This window comes from Salmo salar, chromosome 03, assembly GCF_965601325.2.
Source record: "Salmo salar chromosome 03, fSalSal1, whole genome shotgun sequence".
Classification (NCBI taxonomy): Eukaryota; Metazoa; Chordata; class Actinopteri; order Salmoniformes; family Salmonidae; genus Salmo; species Salmo salar.
The window spans coordinates 26241359-26251442 of record NC_138293.1 but is presented as its reverse complement, the minus strand read 5'-3'; the positions used below and the strand labels follow the sequence as shown (position 1 = coordinate 26251442).

General features: G+C 42.5%; 1 long non-coding RNA gene across 1 annotated transcript; it reads right to left on the bottom strand.

Moving 5' to 3' along the window:
* Positions 1-1314: 1314 nt before the first annotated feature.
* On the bottom strand, positions 1315-8752 carry LOC106599605 (uncharacterized). The gene is made up of 3 exons (XR_001327510.3): positions 8695-8752; positions 8424-8491; positions 1315-2142 (listed from the first exon to the last, which is right to left on the bottom strand). It is a non-coding gene; the product is annotated as an uncharacterized LOC106599605 (long non-coding RNA).
* Positions 8753-10084: the final 1332 nt, after the last annotated feature.

Sequence of the window (10084 nt, the reverse complement as noted above, 5' to 3'; positions counted from 1 at the left end):
CCTCCAACAGTAGAGGCCAGTCACTCCAGTTAAAGTCAACAGCAGAGTCCAGTTAAAGCCAACAGCCTCCTACAGTAGAGCACAGCCAGTCCAGTTAAAGCCAACAGCCTCCTACAGTAGAGCCCAGCCAGTCCAGTTAAAGCCAACAGCCTCCTACAGTAGAGTCCAGTTAAAGTCAACAGCCTCCAACAGTAGAGACCAGCCAGTCCAGTTAAAGTCAGCCTCCAACAGTAGAGACCCGTCAGTCCAGTTAAGGTCAACAGCCTCCAACAGTAGAGTCCAGTTAAAGCCAACAGCCTCCTACAGTAGAGTCCAGTTAAAGTCAACAGCCTCCTACAGTAGAGCCCAGTCAGTCCAATTAGGGGGTGTTTAAAGTGGCAATCCTTCATTGAAACATTAATAAAGTGTCCTCCCCATCGCAGTTTTGGTAAAAAGCTGAGGGATGGGGCTGGAGAAATGCAACCACTCACAAATCCATAGACTACGCTATGGATGCAATGACTGACCATTCAGGATATCAAAATGATAGTTTTAAGCATGTTTTTAGGCTATATTCTTTATAAATACTTTGTTTACAAACATTTGAGTAAATGTTGAGTTTTCTTACATGTGAAATGGCAAATATGATTCTCACATGTGAAAATGCAATTCCACATGTGAAATCTCAATTTCACAGAGTTTTTTTTCTCATGTGAAACGACAAAAGTGATTTTCACACGTGAATGTTTTTCACGTGTGAAAAGGCATAACCAGTTCTCTCATGTGAAAGTTCTGACATGTGAAACTGCAATTCACATGAGGTGAATTTGTTTTATTATCCTCACATGCGAAAAGGTGGTGTTAACATGTGAAAATATGGCTTCACATGTGAAATTTAAGTTCAACATGTGAAAACAGCTACTGTAAAAAAGAAATATAAGGGTGATGTGTACTACAAAACGTGATGTCTTTTAGCAGCAGTGTTTGCAATGTGTTTGTCCCTCAGTAACTATGCCATAGCCATTGATATGTGTAGACATTACACACGCAGACTGCAGCTTACCTAGGTCCTTCCCACTGTTACCATTTCACGACTGAGACACATTTCAGATGTGGCGACTTTAATACACTATAAGAGAATTTGTCCAAATACTTATGACTTCTTCAAATAGGGGGACTAGATACGTAGTGTTTTAATTATTTCTAAACGGTAAAACAGACATCTGAAAATACCCTCAAATAAAAGGTGACATTCTGTACTGTCGCTTCATTTAAAACATTTGATCTCAATCCCAAAATACTAGAGTATAGAGAGAAATGTAAATATGTACTGTAGCGTCACCATCAAAATAAATACGGAGGGGAGTGTATGCCTGTCTGTCTTCATTGGCATGATACTATGGCTGTACCAAACCTGAGTGTGATGTAAGGAACATTTAGACATATAGACTGAGACAGAAATGAATTGAAAGGAGACAAAAATGGCATTTCTATTTATAATTCCATTGAAATTCACAAGACTACTGATTTATAATCTACACCCAAATAGAAAGAACCTTGGTTCTTGTTTGGCTAAATTAGACATTGAATGCTGAACCTAAGACAACATTGTAAAGAGAAGTCATTTGCTTGTGAACGCATCGAGGTTTGTTTGTGTTTATACAGCTCTCTAGGACTGCTCAGTGTTCCAGTTGATCTACAAAGGCTCTAATTATCTTCATGCTCGTATTCTTAGCCCTGCTTTCCACAACAATCCAATACCTATAACGTGTGTAGTTCATTATCATACAGTGAAGGAGTAGGACTATGCTTCCTTTCCATTCAAAAGACTGAGAATGAAATGGTACCAGGCCTTTGTAAAACAAAAGCGCAACGAACAAGAAAACACTTTGTCAACGCTTAGAAATTGCATTTAATTCCTTCACCTCCATCTCCACCAGCAGACAGCAGATCCAGGCTGACAGGCAAATACAAGCTGACAGGCAGGGAAGGGTATTCCAGAGAGCTGCTCTGCATGTGGGGTAACTGCCACAGCCAGACAGGGCATGAGGGGCGACGGGGTTGCAGCACACTGGCATGGCCCCTCCTGCTCCCGCCTCCCGCTTCTGCCTGCACCAGGGAGGAGGGGTCTGAGGGCCTCGGGGCTGGGCGAGGTAGTGACAGCTAAAGGGGGGAGAAATCGTAGCCTCCGTCAGGTCTCTCCAGCGATCCATTCACCCTCTGACCTACACCCGGGGCGCTAAACATCATGCACTTGGAAGTGCAGTAAATTAATGATCATAAATCATACAGAATTCATGACAGACTCAATAGTCCATCCTGCCCATACCCACTCTCCTCTCCCCCTCCTCTGTTAATGGAGGGTAACATGGTCCTGGAGGGGGCTGGAGGGGCTAGAGTTGCCTGGTGCTGTCAATGGCCATTGGTGATAGGGGGTTACTAACTGAACACAGTGTTCTGGACCACTGCACCCAATGAAGGTACCCCCCCTCAGCTGTTTCACATGAGACCATTGTTTGGTGAATATACCACCAGATGGTTTGCACCAGATCGGCAGAGGTATCCATTTGACACTAAGGCAACCTATGAGGGAGGTAGCGTAGGTCCAGCTAGTAGAACTCAACCGGAAAGTAGTAACACATTTACTGAAACAGGATAGTAGTGCTGTGTTTTCCTTTTTGGAATTCTAGTGTTGGTGATTTTAGTATTGGGGATTATTTCTGAGCTCCTCTCATTCAGCCATGCATCCACCCAGGTCTGGGGTGTAATATTAAATGGTGAGAAGGATAAAGAGAGAGGTATATTGGGAGAGAGGCAATCCACTGTAGCAAAGGGTCAGGGCCTCTCATAATCTGCTGCACTCTCACTAATGACTGATAACACTAGTCGGCCAAGGTGTGTCAGCCCTCATCGCTCTTTTTAATTAGAGATTGCGTACACTCATTGTTTTCCCCCGGGGTCTGCCTGCCTTCTCTCTCCACTCTGCTACACACACCCTGAGTCAGCCAATCACTCAGCCTGCTATTTAGCTGAATGAGGACCCTCCCCCCTCTCCGCTCATATGGCATGGAGAACACACACACGCACTCACACACAAAGTTTATATGTAACTTATACAAGTTGAGCTATTAGGTCTATGTTCACAGTCACACCACTTGGCAGCAGGGCCTTTGTTTGGCTCATCCATAGCCTAGGTTGGAGCATATGGGCTAGGAAACATGATAGCTTTAGCCGGTAGATAAAGACATACACATTAACTTAGTGGTCAGGTTTCAGCTTCTACTCGTTTACTTCACAGGCCCATCAGTTCCTGAATTCTATAACCTCTGACCTACAAACCAGATGACCTGTCACTGTGTATCCAAATCACTGATTAGGCCGACATTGCAGGTGTGTCGGCTACAGCAACACAGCCCTCACTACTGCTTACATTCACCGACACACACACTCCCACGCACGCGTGCATGCACGCGCACACACCAAGAACCTGGTTGTAGGCAGGGGTCGAGAGCGGCCTGACCCCACTTAATGAAGTGGGCAGAGGAGAGTGAGCAGAGCAGGGGGGATATGGATAATTCATGGCTGATATGGAAGTCTTTCCTTTAAGCTAGTCCCCAGTGGCACAACATAGGGAATCAGAATAGATGGGAGATGGGAGTGCATCATAGGGTATAAACCAAGCCAACCAGTGGCAGGGGGAGGCGCCAGGTCTTAAAGTGAGCCTGTATACTGTAGTGTTTGTAGTGGTGTGTAACCATTGTCATAAACAAAACCAGCTAGCCTGACATTGAAACCTGGCATAATGTTCTGTGGGTAGTAATTCCTACCAACATCACTCTGATTGAGGCGAAGAGACAGAGGCAGGGAAGGCACAGTTATGCAGCTCTCTGGGTAGATCATATTGATGCCAACCACAATCCCCACCACCAATTCTCATATCAGGCTTAGTGAGACGGAGAGTCAGAGGCCAGAGAGACAGAGGCCAGGCTTTGGTCCAGCTGTCTCATGGCACCGTCTTCACGACCTGCGCTCTGTTGAGACTCCTCCGGTAACAAACATAAACCAAAGTGCCTGGCTGAAAAATGGAGCTGGGCTTCAACAATAAACAGCCACCTTAGCTGGGAGATAGGGGAGAGAGGTCCACATCCATCAGCTGTGATGAAACCGAGCGTTCTGGTCCCAGTCAGAGGACTTTGAATAGTGATCTGACGACGAACATGACCACCTCTGACCTGCTGGAATAACACCTTTACTGAGACACTTGGGATTCGTCTTGAGAAGGGAGACACCAGTGTGTGTAACCAGGACAGTGTTGTCTATGGATTTATGTAGCTTTGACATTATTTGCGCAAGGCTTTTAGTTAGCTGTAAAGTTGTGGGTAGAAAAGTTGTAAAGTTCTAATTATTTGGAATTTGAACTTAGTAGCAATGACTCCTTCAGCCTTCGCACTTCTATTCTACTGCAGAACAATGACCTGTGAAGCTTGTCCAGCATGTGAAACTCACTTTAGAAAGATTTAATCAAAAGTAGAACCTGGTTCTGTGTAAATAGACTCAATCCATTTTGGGAAAATGTAATCTGTTGGATAATAAAAAATACGAGCAACGATTTGCTGAAAATCACAAGGCCTGCTGCCTGCAATGAGAGCTGACATTGTCCACATACCTCATAACATTGGTTGTGTAGACAACATCATTTCATGGTACTCAAGATATTAAAGTCAAAATTGTTTTGTTTACTAAACAGAGGATGAAAATGATCATGGCCACAAAGGGTCCAATAATAGACAATATGAAAGCCTTCACTGGTCCATAGCTTATTTTAAAATGACCAAGAGCCATTTTCCACAGAGATTTCAGAAATGTGGATTTCTCCCTTAATGTCTTTCACAGTTTGTTTATTAGTGGGCCAGCCATGCGGAATGCTCGGTAATGACACCACTGTGAGTGAAGACTGCAGGGATGATTAGCTAACTGGAGCACTAGTGACACCACATTCCGTGTGGACCGCTGTGGCATAGACAACACACAGAGACCCACATAAAAAGATACTACAGTTTACTATATAATCATATAGTACTTACTATAGAATTATGTAGTAAACTGTAGTATTGCTATAGAATTCTGTAGTACTGAGCTGTAGAATCCTATACTCCACACTGTACTGTCCCTCAATTGTGTAGTCCTTACTATAGAATTTTGTAGTATACTGGAGAGAACTATACTACACTGTACTATCCCTTGATCATATAGTGCTTACTTTAGAATGTTGTAGTATACTGGAGAATACTACACTACACACAGTAGTATCCCCCTCGGCCGTGTAATTCTTGCTATAGAATGTAGTAGCAAACTGGAGAATTCTATACTACACACTGTAGTATCTCTCGATCCCGTAGTGCTTACTTTAGCATGTTTAGATTGATTGGACTGCTAGCTAGCTTTACTGCTAGCTGCTAGCTTTGTCAATGCTGCTTTGATTTGAACGTGCTGCCTTTGGGGAGCGCATGTTGGGGATTTTCTCTGAGGTGCCCCCTCGATCGTGTAGTGCTTACTATAGAATTTTGTAGTATACTATACTCCAGACTGTAGTATCCCTTGATTTATTTTATTTCAAAACCCAATACAACCACAAATGTGGATATAATACATTTAGCAATGTCGAGAATAACACAAAAGTAAAATAATTATGTCAATTGTGGTCCTAGTTGAAACAAACATGTTTCAAGTTTACAGCTAACCCACATGAAAAAAATACTATAGTATACTATGATCAAGATACTGTGCTATAGTATTAACTGTAGTGTTTTTGTGGACATGACTGTAGTATACTATCGTATTCACAGCAGTGTTTTTGCGGACATGAATAGTATACTATAGTATTTACTGTAGTTTTTTCAGACAATGTAGTAAACTATAGTATTCACTGTAGTGTTGTTTGAGGACATGGCTAGTATACTTTAGCATTCACTAGTCTTTTGGTACTTTACTGTAATATTCACCATAGTGTGTTGGCGGACATGACTGTAGTATACTATCAGTGGCGGAAAAAGTACCCAATTGTCACACTTGAGTAAAAGTAAAGAATAGAAAATGACTAAAATAAAAGTCACCCAGGAAAATACTACTGGAGTAAAAGTCTAAAAGTATTTGGTTTGAAATATACTTAAGTATCAAAAGTATAAATAATTTCAAAATCCTTTTATTAAGCAAACCAGATGGCACGATTTTCTTGTTTTTTTATTTGGATAGCTAGGGGCACACTAACACTCAGATATAATTTACAAACGAAGCATTTGTGTTTAGTGATTCCACCAGATCAGGTAGTAGGGATGACCAGGGATGTTAGATTGTAAACTGTCATGGTCAAACCATACAGATTCAATGGTTGAAAAGATGGGGAGAGGTCTGTCCATAATAAAGAGATGCTCTGCTTTTTTGACACCACACTCCAAAATGCAAGTTCTGCAAGCTCTAGTTTTGTCTAATCTTGATTATTGTCCAGTCCTGTGCTGCAAAGAAAGACCTAGTTAAGCTGCAGCTGGCCCAGAACAGAGCGGCACGTTTTGCTCTTCATTGTAATCAGAGGGCTAATATAAACACGATGCATGCCAGTCTCTCTTGGCTAAGAGTTGAGGAGAGACTGACTGATTTCTTCTTTTTATAAGAAACATTAATGTGTTGAAAATACCAAATTGTTTGCATAGTCAACTTACACACAGCTCTGACACACACACACCCCACCAGACATTCTACCAGGAGTATTTTCACACTGCCCAAATCCAGAACAAATTCAAGAAAGCGTACAGTATTATATAGAGCCATTATTGCATGGAACTCCGTTCCACCTCATATTGCTCAAATGAACAGCAAACCTGGATTCAAAAAACAGATTCAGCAACACCTCACGGCACAACGCCTCTCCCCTATTTGACCTAGATAGTTTGTGTGTATGTATTGTTATGTAGGCTACGTGTGCCTTTAAAAATGTTTTATGTAGTTCTGTCCTTGAGCTGTTCTTGTCTATTAATGTTCTGTATTATGTCATGTTTCATGTTGTGTGGATCCCAGGAAGAGTAGCTGCTGCTTTTGCAACAGCTAATGTGGATCCTAATACAATATCAAAAGTTCTCATGATAAGTGCGTGAATTGGACCATTTTCCTGCCCTGCTAAGCATTCAAAATGTAATGAGTACGTTTGGGTGTCAGGGAAACAGTATGGAGTAAAAAGTACATTATTTTCTTTAGGGATGTAGTGAAGTAAACGTACTTTACACCACTGTATACTATAGTATTCACTAGTGTTTTTCTGGCATGACTGTAGTATACTGTCGTATTTACACAGACGACTGTAGTATATTGCAGTACCACCTGCCGACTAGGGTTATCTAAATTGGCACAACTGGGTGACGCAGCAGTGAAAAGAACTGAACCGCAGTGCTGAGGCGTCACTACAGCTGTGTCACAACCGGCCATGATCGGGAGCCCCATAGGACGGCGCACAATTGGCCCAGCGCTGTCCAGGATAGGGGAGGGTTTGGATGGTGGGGCTTTCCTTGGCTCATCGTGCTCTAGTGACTCCTTGTAAAAGGGCCAGGCGCCTGCAAGCGGACTCCGGTTGTCATCCGGGCACATTGGTGCGGCTGACATCCGGGTTAAGCGAGCACTGTGATAAGTAGGCGACCAGACGGCTTATGTTTCGGAGGACGCATGACCCGACATTCGCCTCTCCTGAGCCCATTGAGGCGTTGCAGAGATGAGACAAGGGACCTAATTCGGGGGGGGGGGGGGGGGGGGGAATACACTTGTGGCCATACCACCCTGAACATGCCTGGTTAGTACTGGGATGGGAGACTGCCTGGGAATGCCTGGTTAGTACTGGGATGGGAGACTGCCTGGGAACGCCTGGTTAGTACTGGGATGGGAGACTGCCTGGGAACGCCTGGTTAGTACTGGGATGGGAGACTGCCTGGGAACACCTGGTTAGTACTGGGATGGGAGACTGCCTGGAAAAACCTGTTGCTCTTATACCAGGTGCAAAAAAAAAGGCCCAACTACCAGACTATGCCAGTTACTGTTTAATGAGGGGAACACCTCAACCAGAACACAAGACAAGTTTGTGACAGGCCACCTAGAGCTGCATTGCTCAGAACTGTTGATACAACGGACCTGAGAACACCTTAGCAAAAAAAATTGAAATGTTTACTACAATTGTAACATTAAACAGGTTCTAGGCCCATTAAAGGGAACCAGTACAGAGGCAGATAAAGAACAAGCTTAGAGGATTAGGTTTGCTTGTCTGACACATAACACATTAACAAGAGTACACCAGAATTACTTCTTAGATCTGTTACTTCCACTAAATAGCTTTCTGAAATACAACCGTGCTTTCAGAGATTCCGCTGACCAAGTAATGTAAATGACTTAACTTAAAAGATAGTCACCTTATTGGATGGCGCTGCCAATAAACTGCCAGGACCTCAAACCAGCAAAGACTCTCCAAACAAACCAACTGAAAACAAAAGGACATTATTGCGATGGCTTTACATAATGAACATCTTGAATATTGTCACATGACTAAACTCAATGGTCAAACTCACATACCATTCAGAACAATTAACCACACCCCAAATATTTCCTCAAGACAGCATGGTCACAAAATGGTTGCTCACAGAAATAAACCAACAGCAACAACACCGTACAGCCTATACACACCCAAAGGTCCTTCCAGGTACAACACTCCCACTTGAATATGACCACGGGGGGCTTTTATACATTTCCTGCATGTCCTCCCCAATAAGGGTGCCCAGGGAAACACTGGTCAAAACTTTCGTTCCTAGCCTGTTACACAATATTGTTCAGTTACGAGATTGTAACTGATTGAGGTTTAGGTGAGGGTTATCTACTGTGGGACTCCAGTTAAAGACCTGGCAGAGGCAGAGATGCAGTTCAGTTTAAGAGTAATGGAGATACGTGGTAGGGAATGATTGACAGTTGTTGACATGAGACTTGGCTTTGTATAGAGTATGGTTTATCTAAAAGGAGGCACAGAAAGGTGCAAATAATAACAACAATGAACATACACAATGACAAATGCAATGAGCATGTAAATGGCTAAAGCTGTGCATAAACATAACAGCAGTTAAAAATGAATGGCCAGAAAGGGGGTGCAATAGCATGTGGCATGGCAGGCCGAAGCCAAGCAGGCTTATTTATTCAGTTGAATCTTTGTGAAAGCACTGTTGGAAGCTATCTAGTGGAAGTAATAGAGCTAAGTCATGTTGGTGTACTCTTCATATGTGTTTATCAGTGTACTCTTCATATGTGTTTATCAGTGTCAAACAAGCAAACCTAATCCTATAATCTTTAATAAACTTAGCTTGTTCTTTATATCTGCCGCTATACTGTTTCCTTTTATTGGGCCTAGAACCTGTCTAACATTTATAAGTTACAGTTGTAATACACTTTTTACATTTTTGCTAAGGTGTTGTCTGGTCTGTTGCTCAGAACTGTTGACCCAACTCAATAGCTGGCCTGTCACCAACCTGTGTGTCTTATGTTCTGGTTGATGTGTTCCCCTCATTAAACAGTAACTGGTGTAGCGTCTTATGTTCTGGTTGATGTGTTCCCCTCATTAAACAGTAACTGGTGTAGCGTCTTATGTTCTGGTTGATGTGTTCCCCTCATTAAACAGTAACTGGTGTAGTCTGGTAGTTGTGCCATTTTAGCTAACCCTAGTCGGTAGGTGTCACTACAATATACTACAGTCATGTCTGCAAAAACACTACAGTAAATACTACAATATACTATAGTCATGTACACAGAAATACTACAGTAAATACTGCAGTATACTACAGTCATGTCTGCAAATTACTATAGTGAAATCTACAGTAAATTCCACAAAACACTACAGTGAATACTTTAGTATACCACAGTCGTGTCCACAAAAACACTACAGTGAATACTATTGTATACTACAGTCATGTCTGCAAAAACACTGCAGTGAATACTATAGTATATTACAGTCGTGTCCACAAAAACACTACAGTGAATACTATTGTATACTACAGTCATGTCAACAAAAACACTACAGTGAAAACTATTG